The 15521-nt window shown below is 38.9% G+C and overlaps 1 protein-coding gene across 1 annotated transcript in view; it reads left to right on the top strand.

Moving 5' to 3' along the window:
• Positions 1-1608: 1608 nt before the first annotated feature.
• The window catches only part of PLA2G4A (phospholipase A2 group IVA), a 137241-nt gene continuing 123328 nt past the window's right edge, over positions 1609-15521 (top strand). The window contains exon 1 of the mRNA XM_080648451.1: positions 1609-1941. The gene's annotated coding sequence lies outside the window, so the exon portion shown is untranslated. The remainder of the gene's footprint in view (positions 1942-15521) is intronic.

The following is a 15521-nucleotide window of genomic DNA, read 5'->3' as shown; positions in this document are numbered from 1 at the left end:
AAGAGAGATCTTCAGACCTAATGGATCCTACCTCCTGAGGCAAGCTAGAAGAGCAGGGTCTCTCTTACCTAAGGCGGAGGCAGAGGTTCTTGGAGCCAGTAGGCTAGTGCTGGAAATATTTTTGGGGGTGTGTGGAGGAGGATGGACAAAGTAAAGACAGTAAATCTGAACTTGGGCTATCCGTCTGTCTAGGGGTCTATGTGAACAATGAGATCATAGGCAGGGAGCCAAAATGGTTGTGGGTATGGAGGCCACAGAACCACCACAGAATGGGGAAATGGGAGATGTTCTGCAGCAGTTACAGAGGGGGAGAGAGACATGCTTGCAGAAGCTTCTCTTCGCTACAAGCATGGAGACAAGTCAGCAATATATTTTATTGATATTTTTACAGAGAGGAAGGGAGAGGGATAGAGAGCTAGAAACATCGATGAGAGAGAAACATCGATCAGCTGCCTCCTGCACCCCTCCCACTGGGGATGTGCCCGCAACCAAGGTACATGCCCTTGACCGGAATCGAACCCGGGACCTTTCAGTCCATAGGCCGACGCTCTATCCACTGAGCCAAACCAGTTTCGGCTTCCCATGCGTTTTAACTATCGCCATAACATACTCTGAAATCTTCCTTAAAAGCACTTAATCAAACAATTTTCTTATCTTTAACATGTAACACACTATTGGACAACCTCTTCAAATCCTGAGGCTACAACCTTTTATCATCAAACTTATGGGAGCACGTGAGGCTGCTTTTCAAGGAAGTCTTTCTTTGTCAGTTTTAGGATGAAAGTGCCCTGCAAACATCTTCTTTCACCAATTGTACCTGGAGAAAAAGGTGAAAAATAACAGTGTATTCTCTGCTCCTCTCCTTAGCACATAGCCGCTCTTCAGAAATTCAGGATCTTCTTTGGAAAGAGAAAGATCTTGATTCCCATTAGACACTTCAGGCCTTTTTTTTTTTTTTTAGGAAGGAGAGATTTATAGCATATCAGGTTGAATTTATGATAGAAAACAAAAAGGAGCTGAATCTTGGGCTCTAGAAAGTGGAAGATCCAGAAAATTTAATGATGGGATCTGCAGAAATTACATTATTTGAAAATGTTATAAGAAAGCTAAGAGAATGCACTCAGTATTTGATTAAAGGCAAAAATAGAAGATACTGGGTTGAAAACAAGATATACTAAATTAATCTTTAAAGACACTAAACCATTCTTGTGAAATTTGGATAAATTTGAACAGTACACCTTCTTTGTTACAGTCATACCAGGTATTTGAACTTACATTGCAAAACGATAGTTCAACCAGATTTGGTTCTCCCCTAACTCTTAATGTATATGCATTATGGTTGCTGGTATGCCTTTAATCTTACATTTACAAACAGTTATCAATTCAGGTGTTTTAAGTTTGGGGAGGAAATATTTGAACAAATTTGATTTTTAAAGTGTTCTTATAATGTACTCATTTTATATTCTGGGTTATCAACTTTGCCTTTTTAAGATTAGGTTATTGATCTTTTCAATCTAGTTCTTACTTGTTTGGAAAAAAAGAGGAAGCAGTAACTACTTAAGGACAAGGAGTACTTCCAGACACACACACACACACACACACACACACACACACACACACACACACCGGCCAGCATCCATGTGATTTAGGACCGGTTAACGCACACATTGTTTAAGTATGTGTTCTGACTTCGAACTCCTTGTTCTGATAAGCCACCATTTACATTAGGATGCCAGCATCTGCAGGAGCAGTACTTTCCCGCGCTTCCTCTTTCATTCCACCTTAAAACATCTGCGAAGACTAGAGGAAACCAGCCCACGTCTTAGCCCCGCCCACCAAGGATCAGACTTAAACTTCACTGTGGTCCCGGCTGAAAAAGGATCCTGACAGAAAGCTAGAGGCATAAAGGAGCCCGACGAAGCTCTTGTAACTCTGGGAACTGTAAGCAATATATTTACTCTACCTCCGCCCCGCTCCGCTCCCCTCTCCCACCCTCCTTAGCTTCTGGTTTGTATCTTAACTTGGAAGGAGGAAAGGACACGGGGAAATCTAGTATTCACTGCGTTTTTAAAAGTCCGCCGGTCCTCTGCCTTTTGAAATGAGACAGATCAGGGAATCTTAACTATCTTCTAACAAATGCCAGTTTGATTTCCGGGGTCTAAATGCACCTTGGAGTCAAAAGATAAGGCGTTCCTTCACTTCACAGCAGCGAAAGAGCCAACCCAACATTCAAAAGGCAGCGAGGTGGCGCTTATTAGGGCTCCACGTGATGCCACCCCATGGTCACAGATCCCCAATACGTGAGCAGCGTGCATCTGACAGCCCTGATGCTCTTTAGTTACAGAATTTGGGGACTCATTTAAGTTTTGATGAAGAAGTAGTCCTTTTGGTTACTTATGCAAAGCATTCCTGGGTATTTAATGTGTCGCAGTGTTATGCACAAAAAAAAGACAATACTGAAAAATTAATTGTAAAACAGCCGGTATTCTGATTTGCCCTTTCTCTAACTTGGTAGACATGCCAGGAGAACAGAGCTCCCGGCTAGACCCTGGAAAAGATTTGACCGAATAATGATAACGTTAAGTTTCAAGTGTGAACACTATTTTAGTAATTTTGTTTTTGAAGAAGCAGTAAAAAAGGCATTGAATTTGAAATAATAGTGACTTAACATAGCTAGGTCTCCTACAGCTTATAATAATTTCAGTCTTAAAAATAATGATTTTTCACCTCAAAAACTAGAACAAGAAATGCTCTCTTCCTATTGGTTGATGATGTAAGCATTTATTCAGCTGAGGCAGACAGAGAGGGCATACTATTTGGATGGATGTCTAAGTTATGATATTTGCGTGTTTAACCCTTTCAAGGACAATTTGTGTTTGGGTTTGTTTCTGTTTGTCGCATAAATGTGAAATTGTAGCCCAAGACATTTGCAGGGGATAGTGGTGAAACTCACCCTGTTAAGAGTTTTAAAATTATATTCTAGAGGTCCCTACACCTTGCCAATCGAGTTTGATGCTGGGATTAAAAAAACAGTTATTTGCTTCTTTCATTGAGCAGAGAAAGAGTTAAATTTTAAATTAAGCAATAATTGTGAAATGCCTAGAGAAGTGTTTTATCTGCATTTGTTCACAGCAGCTTTACAAACTTCCTGTAGGGGAAGCACATTTTATGGGACAAGAAACTAAGAAATCTATTCAATCATTTTCCTTTTCCTAATGGAACGTAAGTGATCACTTTTGAAGTATTTTGCACATATGTTTAATTAGGAAAAGGAAAACGATTGAATAGATTTCTTAGTACCTGAAGAAGTTCACAACATAGAGATAATTTGGCCTGTTTTTAACCTATCGGTATCGTTCTTGGTGTCACTGCTTAGAAAGCAAAGTCATGAAACCATATCATTAGCATATTAAAAATAAGTTCCAAGAATAAAAAAGAGGAAGACAGAATTAGCTGTGGTTCCTTTTCCTCTCATAGGCCTTTCATTGACCATCAATTTTTTTTCCTCCTCTTGCTTGCAGACTTTATAGCTTTAGTTATTCTCAACTTTTTTTTTTTTAAGTCACAGACCCTTTTACAAGTATGAAAGCTGTAGACCCTTCCCCAGAATAATGCTTGCATACTGTCCTCCAACATGCACAAATTTGGAAGCAGCTTTAGGACGCTCATACCCCTTCCCCCAAAACAATTAATGTCACATGAAAATGTTGTACTTCTTAGAACTTTGGAATTTTCTGACAGTATCAAATAATGACCAAATCACTTTATTTAGAAGTAAAGAACTGCCTAATGGTGACTATTGATTGCAGTGCTCACATTGTTCAGTTATTCGTCAGTGTGCTGGAACTCGAAGCAGTGTGGTGTAACGGAATAACGACGTGCTTGGAAGCCAAGTGACCTAGATTCTAGACTTAGCCCCACTAATGACCAGTTGGGCAATATTAACCTTGTCATTTCCCTGTGACATCTGATACCTTTTGTTGCTGAATGCAGTAAGTAAAACATAGTAGGAAAACAAGACGTAAGTCATTTTTAATTGGATTGTGGGTTGGCTAGATTTGCTCTTTTATTCTAAAATTCCTAACTACATTTCCCAGCATGATTATGTTTTATAATATTCTCATTTATTCCAAAGATAATTCATGTTAACTGCTTAAATTTCATTCAGTATAGGAAATTGCAAAGAAGTACAGTGAAAAATTACCTATTACCCCCTAAAGGGATAACCATTTTTAAAATGTTATTCTTTCATTTATTCAATCAACAAATATTTATTGAGTAACTAGCATGCACCAGCAGAGAGACAGGAATTCCTGTATGTACATCTGTTTATACTTCTAGGCATTTTCCTATATATATGCATTCACATGTAGATATTATAAAATTGTGATCATATTTGCTAAAAGGTAAACTGAGGCATATTAAACATTTTAAGAGTTTATTTGAGCAAAAATCAGTTGAAATGAGGCAGTGAAAAATGGAAAGTAGTTAGGAAAGCGTCACCTGCAGGATCTAGGGGCAGAGAGTTTTATAGAGAAAAACTGGAAGCAAAGTAAGGAAATTATTGACTGACTGTAGCTTAAAGCTTAGTTGGCTGTTTGTGATTGGTTGTCCTTAGTTTCAATTTTGTAACTTTGAGGCATTTACAGGTTTAAGATTTGATTTGCTTATGTAGGCCGCTGTGACAATGAAGTCGCCTCAGACTAATTGCCTCCTCATTTAATTAATTTAACACACCATTCATACTGTTTTATAACATACTTCCTCTTCAATCATGGAATTTTCTCTTAAAACATGAGTGTTTTTGTACTCATCCATTATTTTGTATTTATTTATATTTTAAACTAGAGGCCTGTTGCAGGAAGATTCCTGCAAGAACAGGGCTTCCTGCGGTCGGAGTGAAGCCGAGAAGGGAGCGGGCTTCGTTCCCTTCTCTGCTGCCTTGCTCCCTTCTCTGCCACTTTGCTCCCTTCTGCAGCGCTTGGCTTCCTTCTATGCTGTCTTCAGTCTTCGCTCCATGCCTTCATATGCAAATTAACCACCATCTTTGTTGGGTTAATTTGCATACTCGCTCCTGATTGGCTGGTGGGCATAGCGGAGGGATGGTCAATTTGCATTTTTCTCTTTTATTAGTGTAGATATTATTGAGTTCCTACTATATGTTACACACTGTGTAAGCAAGAGTATGGTTCTCACTATGATGTAATTTTAGACTGTGGAAATGTACTGGCCAATTATAAGTTGTTGGATTTAGATAGATTACAGATTTATAATATTATAAATAATGTTTCAGCTGGGACCTCTTATATAAATGTTTGTACACCTCTTTGCTTATTTCCTTTGGATAGATTCTTACAAGTGTATGTTCCAGGTTCTAACAAAAGTTCTACTACTTACAGGTTGTGAGATAAGCCAATAATTGTTTTAGCAAAACGTTCTTTTCTCAACTGTAGCATGGAAATAATAATACTTGGTTATTTGGAGGATTCCTAAAAATATTTAGCAATATGTTTTGGAATTCTAATTATTATTTTTGGCATTTCGTTCTTAAGAAAGATTGCATCCATTTATAAGTAGTATAAGAGGGTAGAATTTCCCTAAACCAACATTGTGTTATTACTCAAACACAACAAACAACAAATTAAAATGTTAGATAATTGTTATACGAAAATGACATTTTGTTTAAATTTGCATTTCTTCCGGAAATAAGGTTGAATAATTTTCAAAGTAGCTGATATATCTGATAAAGTGGGGGGTCTTCCCTACCGGGTGCTGCTGTAGGTGGACTTCTTATGATATCCCAAGAAAAATAATTTTCTGAGACTTGCACAGGAGAATCAGTAATTTTTATTCATATGGAGCTAAGTCCCTTTGCATTTCCAAAGTCCCATTTCCGTTGGTTCAGTAGAAGAAGTGTAGCTGGCTTTCAGTAAAGCTAAAATCAAAGCTAGTGTCAAGAGTTTTCCATCTTGGAGCCAGGTCCAGTATATCATTAGGCTAGTTGCAATCCATTAGTCCATTGTGTGTGGGGGTCCTCATGGCCGTGGGCCACATGGGTAGAATGCCAGGAAGCCAAGCATGAGCTATGAGCCAAGTGTGCCAAGAGGAACCAAGACAGTGAACTTCTCTGTTCAGGGGATTATACTATATATCCCAAATTTCCTCTAATTTACAGTGGACACGCCCATTCTAACCAGTGACCTCTGTTCCCAGGTGTGACTGACAGTACACACCTTCCCTAGTCATCCCAACTTTACTGGGCACATGTTTATCTTTCCTTTGTCCAGCCCCTTTCCCCCAATGTTTTGCAGGAAATATGCCTGTAATGTCTGGCCTTCTTTTTGCTCCTTTCCTATTATTAGTAATTAGCTAATTACAATGGTATCAGAGCCCCTGAGATGTCTATGTTTATGAATTGCCTCTTTCAATGTGAGTTTTAAATATTTTTTTCAGTTTTAATTCCTAATTCAATAAATATCAATAGACATAACTCACATAATCAAAGGCCCTTTGGAGTCCTCCATTTTGAAGAGTGTTAGAGGTCAAAATTAAAGCTAAATTTTGAACTAGAAATAGGAATTCTGGAAACATTGCTTTTCTCAATTTTGAAGGATTGACCTTATTGTTTCCTAAAACCCTTTCTTTATAAATGGGTGAGATGCACTGAAAAATGAAAGCAAGTCATATGTATTCTCATAGACTGTCATATTCTACAAAATTAGGGAAATTGAAGAGGGTTTCAAAAATCCTCGTAGAATGTCCCACACCTCTGGGAACATCCAGACTTGCTTAATGCAGATAAGGACTAAGGGTTACATGATGATTCCTTGTAAAGGTTTCATAAGAAAAATAGTATCCATGTTTGTCATGAACCAACTTAAAATGAATTTAAATTTTAGTCACTTCTTCTTCATCTTCTACTTCGATAATTTGGGCAGTGACAGTTGGGTGAACCAAAAAGTTGGTTCTTGTGTTCTTTTCAAAGGAGATAGTAAGTAGAGCAGATCGTGTTCTGGTCTTTTGGTACCATCACCTGCCTGAGAAAAAGAGATGTACCAAATATTTGCTGCTCTTGCTATGTGATTCTGGTTTTTGATACTCTCTGATTCTTAGTCCACCCTTACAACATTCTTTGAAAATACAGTTTACCTCTCCTTTATACACATATGAAGTAAGCTTAAATAATTCACAGTTCACCAGAAGTAGATTTATAAGGCCACATTACTATCCAGTCACTTGTTTAATGAATTCAAATGACTAGAGAAACTCAACAAATACCTGAAGTGATCCTTATCAGAGTTTAACAACCTCTGGCTTAAAGATGATGGGCTGATATGTTCTTAGCACATGCAGTTGTAAATAAATTAGCTTATCCCTTTTCCTTAAGCTTTCTCCTCATTTGCTTGTTTTGGAGTCTGCAGGGAAATTTGGGTATTTCAGGTAACAGTATGTTTTGAATTAGGACACAAATATGTAATTTGTTTGTAATATGTGTAATTTCAGTATTCAATAGTATAGAAAACTCATGTATTTATAATACTCAGTTTATACGGGTTTAGTTTTTCATTGTGTTATTACCTAATTTACAATATGTTCTCTGATTATGTAGTTTGAAAAAAAATCACAGGGTCAATATTTTTCATTTGCACAGCATTTATGGCTTATGAAGAGATTGCTTGAGAACTTCATTCCCAAAATAACTCAGTAAGTTAGCAGAGCAGGTAGTCACATTTTACAGATCTGAAAAGAGAAATGTGGAAACATCAAATGGCTTACTTAATGTCCAATCATGATTTCCATTTTGAGGCATTTTGTATACTTCAATTAATTAACTGATTTTATTAATTGGTTTGTATTTTCAATTTTGATGCGTGTTATTTTTAAGGCCACAAACCTCTTCCTATTTGTGTTAACATCAGAAAAATTATTGGGGAAAGAAGATCTAGATAGTACAGTTTTCCATATTAACTCACTTACTCTTCTAACTTGATTACTGATTGACCTAATAGAGAAAGTTGCACAAACATTTAAGAATGATTGAGAAAGTAGTGTATGGTCTACAATTTTGTATTTTAGAACTATTTAGCGTTTTATATAGCTATATGCCACTTTAAGAAGATAAAGTAGCCAGTGTTGCTCAATGGTTGAGCATCAACCTATGGTTGAGCATCAACCAGGAGGTCACCTATGAATCAGGAGGTCATGGTTTGAATCAGGAGGTCATGGTTCAATTATCCATCAGGGCACATGCCTAGGTTGTGGGCTCAATCCCCTATAGGGGGGTGTGCAGGAGGCAGCCAATTGATGATTCTCTCTCATCATTGATATTGCTCCCTCCCCCTCTCCCTTCCTCTTTGAAATCAATAAAAATATATTTTAAAAAGATAAAGTATGTAACATTTTATCTAAAAATACAAAATAGACATATTATGAGTTATATATGAAGTACTAATTTTACTAGAGGCTTTATTTCCAGTTTGGATTAGATCATTCTCGTAGAATATTCTAAGTATAACCTGTAGAGCCTATGACTCTTTTTGGCTCTTTTTATTAACCCTGGAAGTTGGCATAAAGCATTTGTATAAAAGTGATTGCTCTGACCTTGGATTAATCAGTTATAGAAAAAAAATATTTTACCTTTCTGAACAATTCAGTAGCTTAGGGTAAACTAGACATTCCTTTTCAGGATTAAAACTTACATTAGTTGTAAAATGGTTTATTATACATACGTATAACTTCATAATAAATAATACATAGAAGATCAAGTTTGAATGCTAGATGCAACTGAGCCACTAGAAACATTAGGTCAGCAAATGGCTTCTGAGTTTCAGTCAATAAATTGACACACTTTCTCTTTGCCCCACACTTCAATATCCACAGCTTTAACAAGATAAGCAAGTTGAGTTCAATCTATAGACAATGAGCTGGGATGTTAGGCCCCTTATGGAAGGAGGTATTCTTGCTGAATTCTTGGGTCTGTAATTGTAGAAGGGGATAGTCTGAGGGCAGATAAATGGTGTCTTCAGGTTTTCTTCAGGTTCTCATTTTTTCAATTTATTTTAAAAAAGGGTAATCTATTTTGTTGGTTTTTTACATGCAGTGTTTCATGTAATATTATGAAAGTATTGAGAAAAATAATTTAGAGCAATTATATAAGAATTTATAGAAAAGCAAGTTGGGGGAAAGTGCCTAAAGATGCATGCAGTGTGAGAACATTATATATGGACTCCTGCTGGCATCTATGATTAAGATTTCATAATAGCCGCACACCTCAAACAGGTATCAACTTTATTCCTATTCAACTGTCATGAAGAACAGGCAGAGGAATTTAAAATTGATTGAGGTCATGAATTTATAGCTCAAAGACATAACACCTAAGGCGTTTCCATAGTTCGTGGCACAGATTTCTAAGTCACTACTTTTAATATGCAATGGTCATTTATGTGCAGATAATTATTTAAAGTATTATTATAGCCTTGGTTCTTAGGAGAAGATGTTACTAGCATGTATTCTAGGAAGATTTCTCATAGCAAAAATTCTAAATTAAAGAGATTTCTTGGTTAATGAAAGACTTAATTATAAAATAGTAAGGTGTTTACTTCTAGTCTGCTACTTGGCACTTAATTTTTTGAGACTCATTTAGAATTTGCTGAAATTCTTACTATTTAAATGATATTTTAGATTGACAAATTAACTTGGTTGACTAATACCTTATGAATTATTCTCACAATGAAAAGAACTCTCATAAAAATTACAATATTCTGCGAGGAAAATAATTTCTAAATACTATTTTATTTATATGGATAGTATAACTAGGATAATAGTAAGAGAAATGTATTTTTTTAATACTTAAAAAAAGAAGAAATTTAGATAGCCTGTTCTCTTTTTCACTTAAGAATTTTACCTTTTGGGTGAAAAAATGTAGATGCTAATATCAACCAGGAACTGTTGATCACTGGGCTTTGTGCATTTATTCCTTCACCAATTCAGTAAGTTTTAATTAACACTAACCACATGCTAGGCATTGTGTGACATTTAGGGCATAGCTGGGTGAATAAAGCAAGTACAGTGATTAATTCCCTCTTGGAGGAGACAGTAATTAAGCAAACAATAAAGAGATAATTAAGTCTTTCTACTATTCTGGACTTCAATAGTAGAAAATAACTGGGAAGGTGAAGGATGGGAAGGTTTTGCTGAGAGGTAAAAGTTAAGCCAAGATGTGAGGGATGAGAAGTCATGCGTGGGATGTGAAGGGAGTGAGAACAGGTGTGGCTCAAGGTGGGGGCTCCAGGCAGAGGACAGCATTTGCAAATAAACCTGCAAAGAAGTGACCAAGAAATCAGATGGAAAAATAGGGATTGGAAGAAAAGGATGGAAAGTGGTTCCAGAGAAGCAGAGGGTAGAAAAGTGACGGCTACATTTGAAAACTTGGAGGTGATTAGAGATCTGGATTAAGAACAGCTTCAGTGGACAGAATAGGATGAGAAGGAAGTGGAAGTGAGATGGGAAGTGGATGGGAAGTGAGGGCTGGAGGATATTGGGTACAGTTTGAGCAAATGGCTCTTCCCAGATCTGTCAGTGAAACAGCATAAAAATGGAGACATGGAGGGCAAAGGAATATGGAGTAGAGGGAGACTAACAGGTTTACTGATCAGATTATGCAGTAAAAACTAACGGTTGATGATTCAGGAAAAAAAAAAAAAAGTCATGGACATCAGAGTGAAGTACTTGAGGAGTAGAGAGGGATTTTTCAGCCAGAGAGACAACGTGGGGGGCCAGGTCTGCAACAGGAGGAGGAACTGCCTACGTTGTGTACATGTAGAGGAGTTTGCAGATCTGGTGGTGGGAAGATGAGAAACTTCCCTCTGGTGCCTTCTGTTTTCTCAGAGAAGGGAGATGAGGTCATCAGCTAAAAGTGGGTTGGAGGGGGTTGGGGCGAGAGACTTGAGGGGAAGAAGAAAGTCATGTTTTAGAGTGGGAATGCAAGTTCACTAGAGAAAGTTGGAATGATGTGAGTAGTGTTGAGAGCCTCTTTGAGTTTAGAGAATGTGAACCTAAAAATGCCAGGTTATGTGGCTTTTCTCCAGTTGTGTAAAAATGCTAGGAGCAAACCCAGATAAGCTAGAATGGCTGAGATCTTCTAGAGTGGGAGGTTGGAAGAAAGAAAGAAAAAAAAAAGAAAGAGAGAGAGAGAGAGAGAGAGAGAGAGAGAGAGAGGAAGACAAGGGGAAAGGATGGGAGGGAGGGAGGGAGGGAGGGAGGGAGGGAGGGAGGGAGGGAAGAAGGAAGGAAGGAAGGAAGGAAGGAAGGAAGGAAGGAAGGAAGGAAGGAAGGAAGGAGAGGAAGGAAATACTTTCTATTTTGCAGGAGCTCTTAATCCTGCAAAAGACTGGGTTACCTGTGCATTTCAAAAGTGAATTGCCATTCACAGTATCTGGAAGCATACTTCAAACCTTCTTATCACCTGACAAAGGAATGGTGAACTTGACTCCTATTACAGGCTTCCCACTCCAGTACTGCAGAATGCTGGTCTAGTTGAACTTCACAGTTAACACCTGAGGTGGGCAGGTATATGGCTTTGCTGATCTTCTACCATTCCTGCCATATTTCCTGTCAATTTTTTCCGCTTCAAGATCATAGTCAACATTCCTAGTTTAACTACAAGATCAGCCTCACGCTCATGAAACATTAAAGCCAGTATGACCATTTTCCTGGGGGTTTTCCCGGGACTGTTTACTTTAGGAAAAATATATGGCTTTTGCTGCTGTGGCAATCTCCAGTACGTCATGCAAAAAGGCAGCAATTAAGGAGGGAGTGGAAGCCTCAACAAAACACAAATGCGCCCCAGGGGAGAATATTTAGAATTGTCTGATCTGGAGAGAGAGAGAGAGAGAGAGAGAGAGAGAGAGAGAGAGAGAGAGAGAGAGAGAGAGAGAGAGCTGTAGAAATAATGTGCTTCTCAAAATACATCCCCTTTTCTTAGCCTTTTGTGCCATGTTGTTAGATATATTTAAAAAGTGTTAACACCAAGTACATCACCATTATCAGTTTCTTTTAGGTAGAAGGTGAAATGTTATTCATTTTCTGAAAATGAACATAATATAGTTTACACTTGTCGATGGGATATCTATACTAATAAAAGCCTAGATGAGATGGCCCTTGTGCCCCCACCTTGTCACAAGATGGCCACCCCCACATCATCACAAGATGGCCACCACAAGATGGCCATCACAAGCTGGCTGCCACAAGATGGCTAGCAGGGGAGGGCAGTTGGGGGTGACCAGGCCGGCAGGGGAGGGCAGTTGGGGGCCATCAGGCTGGCAGGGGAGCAGTTAGGCATCAATCAGGCTGGCAGGGGAGTGGTTAGGGGGCAATCAGGCTGGCAGGCAGAAGCAGTTAGGGGCAATCAGGCAGGCAGGCAGGTAAGTGGTTAGGAGCCAGCAGTCCTGGATTGTGAGAGGGACATCCCCTGAGGGGTCCCAGATTGGAGAGGGTGCAGGCTGGGCTGAGGGACTCCCCCCAGTGTACAAATTTCATGCACCGGGCCTCTAGTTATTCCATAATGTTTTGAGTGGGAAGAGGAATTTTGGAAACAATCCACTTAGTGTTTGTAAGTAAACATCGGATAACTATGATTCAAACCTAGAGAAGTATAAACGATGAAAATGACTCTTTATTTGATGAATCATAGAGATAAGTTCAGTTATTCATTTCCTTCTAATTCATATCTTGAGCTTATCAACAAACAATAACTTGAAACTTAAAATTTTGGTCAAATTAAAATTTACCTAAATGTTCTGTTTCATTTTGGCTATGTTTCCCTTTTAGCTCAAGTATTCGGGAAGTGGCTGGATTGCTGGTAGCTTACAAAGAGTAGCTGGGTGAGAGTGAAGAGATGCGTACCACCTGGCCCCATACATAGTTAACATGATGTTATGACTATACTCCCTATGCTGTAATTTACACCTCTGTGATTATTCCGTAACTAGCAATGTATACTTAATCCCTTCACCTTTTGCACTTAGCCCCTCAACCCCTGCCTCCCCTCTGTCAGCCATCAGTCTGTTCTCTGTATCTTTGAGTCTGTTTCTATTTTGTTTATTTTGTTCTTTAGATTCCATACTCTTTAAAGTACATGATTGCCTAACCAGTATGCTGTACATCTGAAACTAACACTGAATAATCGTGAAAGTAAAGTGTAATTGAAAAAAAAAAATAAAAGAAAGCAGTTTCCCTAACTGGGTGGGCTTGGGTACATTTGTTTACATCTTTAGGCCCCAGGTACACACTTGCACTTTGAAATTCTGTCTAGGTGGCGATTATGAATATTTTCTTTTAGTTCCAAAATTGTGTGACCTGCACTATAGCCTAAATGGCTACTTGTTTGTGGCCAGCAAGAGGTGAAACAATGGAAAATAACAACAAATCAGAGAGAATACCAACAAATCAAGGAAAGAAAATTAGGAAACTGGCTTCTGTCCAGGAGACATTCTTGCTTTGTTCATAATGTAGCTGTGAGCCTGGCCAGCCAGTGTCCTAGCCTGTAAAATAGGTTCACCTAGATTAGGTTCAACTCCACAGTCCTAGTTTAGGAGCAAATGCTATCACACCTAGGCCTCTCTGGCTGGCTGTGTCCCTCCCTCCCCAAACAGGACTTTTCTCCGTTAACAATTGTATGCTTCTTCGTTTATATTACCAGTGTGTTACAGACTGAATTGTGCCCCCATCCTCTGTCCCCCCTCCCCGCCCCCAATTCATTCATAACCCGCCCCACCCTCACCACCAGTGACTGCATTTGGAGGTAGAGCCTTAAAAGGGGTGATAGAGTTAGGGCCTTAGGATGGGCCCTAAACCAAGGCCACCGGTGCCCTCCTAAGAAGAGGAAATTTGGATACAGAGCAGACAGCATGATGTGTGGGCACAGAGGAAAGACCATGTGAGGACACAGGGAGAAGGCGGCCACGTGTAAGCCAATGAAAGAGGAAACCAAATCTGCGGACACTTTGGTCTTAGATTTCCAGCCCCTGAAGCTGTGAGGCAACAGTTTCTGTTGCTGAAACCACCTAGTCTGTAGGATTTTATTTTGACAGCCTCAGCAAACTAATACAAAGCATCATTTCCATTGTGCTGGCTCTCTGCTAAGACTCTTAACATTATTGCATGTTGTATAATGTCTCAAAATCCCTCTTGTCCTTGAGGGTAGAGTGGCAGAATGATATAGAAAGAACGAATTTGGTACGAGGCAGAGTGTCAGGATTCCAGGACCGGCTCAGCAACTGTTGACACAGATGACCTGGGAAAGTTTCTTAGTCCTCCTGGGAGTGTTCTCTTTAGAGTGTGTCTAAGGGCACTGTCTGCCTCAGTCTGAGTTGTCAATTGACAAATCACTTAACCTTTCCAAAGGTTAAGTTTTTTAAATCTCTAAAATGTCTATAATAATCCCTCCTTTGTTACAAAGATGAAATGGGACGGTGTATATAAATTCCTTAGTACAGTACCTGGCACCTTGGAAATGTTGAATAAGTATAAACTTTTATTTATTTATTTATGTATTTATTTATTTATTTTTGAACTTTTATTTATTTACTTTAAAATATATTTTTATTGATTTCAGAGAGGAAGGGAGAGGGAGAGAGAGATAGAAACATCAATGATGAGAGAGAATCATTGATCGGTTACTTTCTGCACACTCCACACTGGGGATCAAGCCCGGAACCCAGGCATGTGCCCTGACCGGGAATCAAACCCTGACCTCCTGGTTCATAGGTTGACACTCAACCATTGAGCCATGCTGGGTGGGCAAAAAATTTAAAATAATTTAGCAATTGCTAAGATATCTTCCAGTTTGTCATTCCAGGTCCTGTAAAGAGGCTCTACCCCCCCTTGATGATTTCTCAACACAAGACCTCATCTATGGTCTGGCCATTTTCTCCAAAACACCATACAAATTCCCAAGTTTGTTCATTCATCCTTCAATCAATAGTCATTGTGTGATCACATCAGGGCCCAATAGGAATACAGGGAGAGAGAGACAGAACTCCCTTCATTTTGGAGACATGCACTCCACATGATGGTAAGATAGTCTATAACACTGTGGTTGGAGACATCAAGGAGAAATAAGGGGTCTTAACCCAGTAGACAGGTTAAAAGACGGTTTACTGCTGAGAGTGAGTGTATTACAGGGAACCCTGATGGACAGGCAGAGATTATCCTATAGAGAAGGTATGTGTGTGGGGACGGGGGCAGCACTAGTAAGAGAGTGCAGTGGGATGGAGCCTCTCTGGTGTGGCTGCCGTTTCCTTCTTTTGGCCTTTCCTGAAGGAAATCTTCCCATTTTCCCTTTCTGTACAGCTAAGCCCATTCATGGCTTCAAATATCAGCCTAGTTACTTACCTTTCCTATCGGGCCTTTTCCATTTTAAACCACCTAAATGATTCCCCTCTCCCAAACTCTGGTAGATAATCCATATATATTTGTCTGTTGAAATAATGAATTTTCAATAATACAAATTTGAGGCTAAG

The sequence above is a fragment of the Plecotus auritus genome, assembly GCF_963455305.1.
Source record: "Plecotus auritus genome assembly, chromosome: 12".
Taxonomy (NCBI): Eukaryota; Metazoa; Chordata; class Mammalia; order Chiroptera; family Vespertilionidae; genus Plecotus; species Plecotus auritus.
The sequence above is the reverse complement of the archived record's forward strand: the minus strand, read 5'-3'. Positions and strand labels throughout refer to the sequence as shown.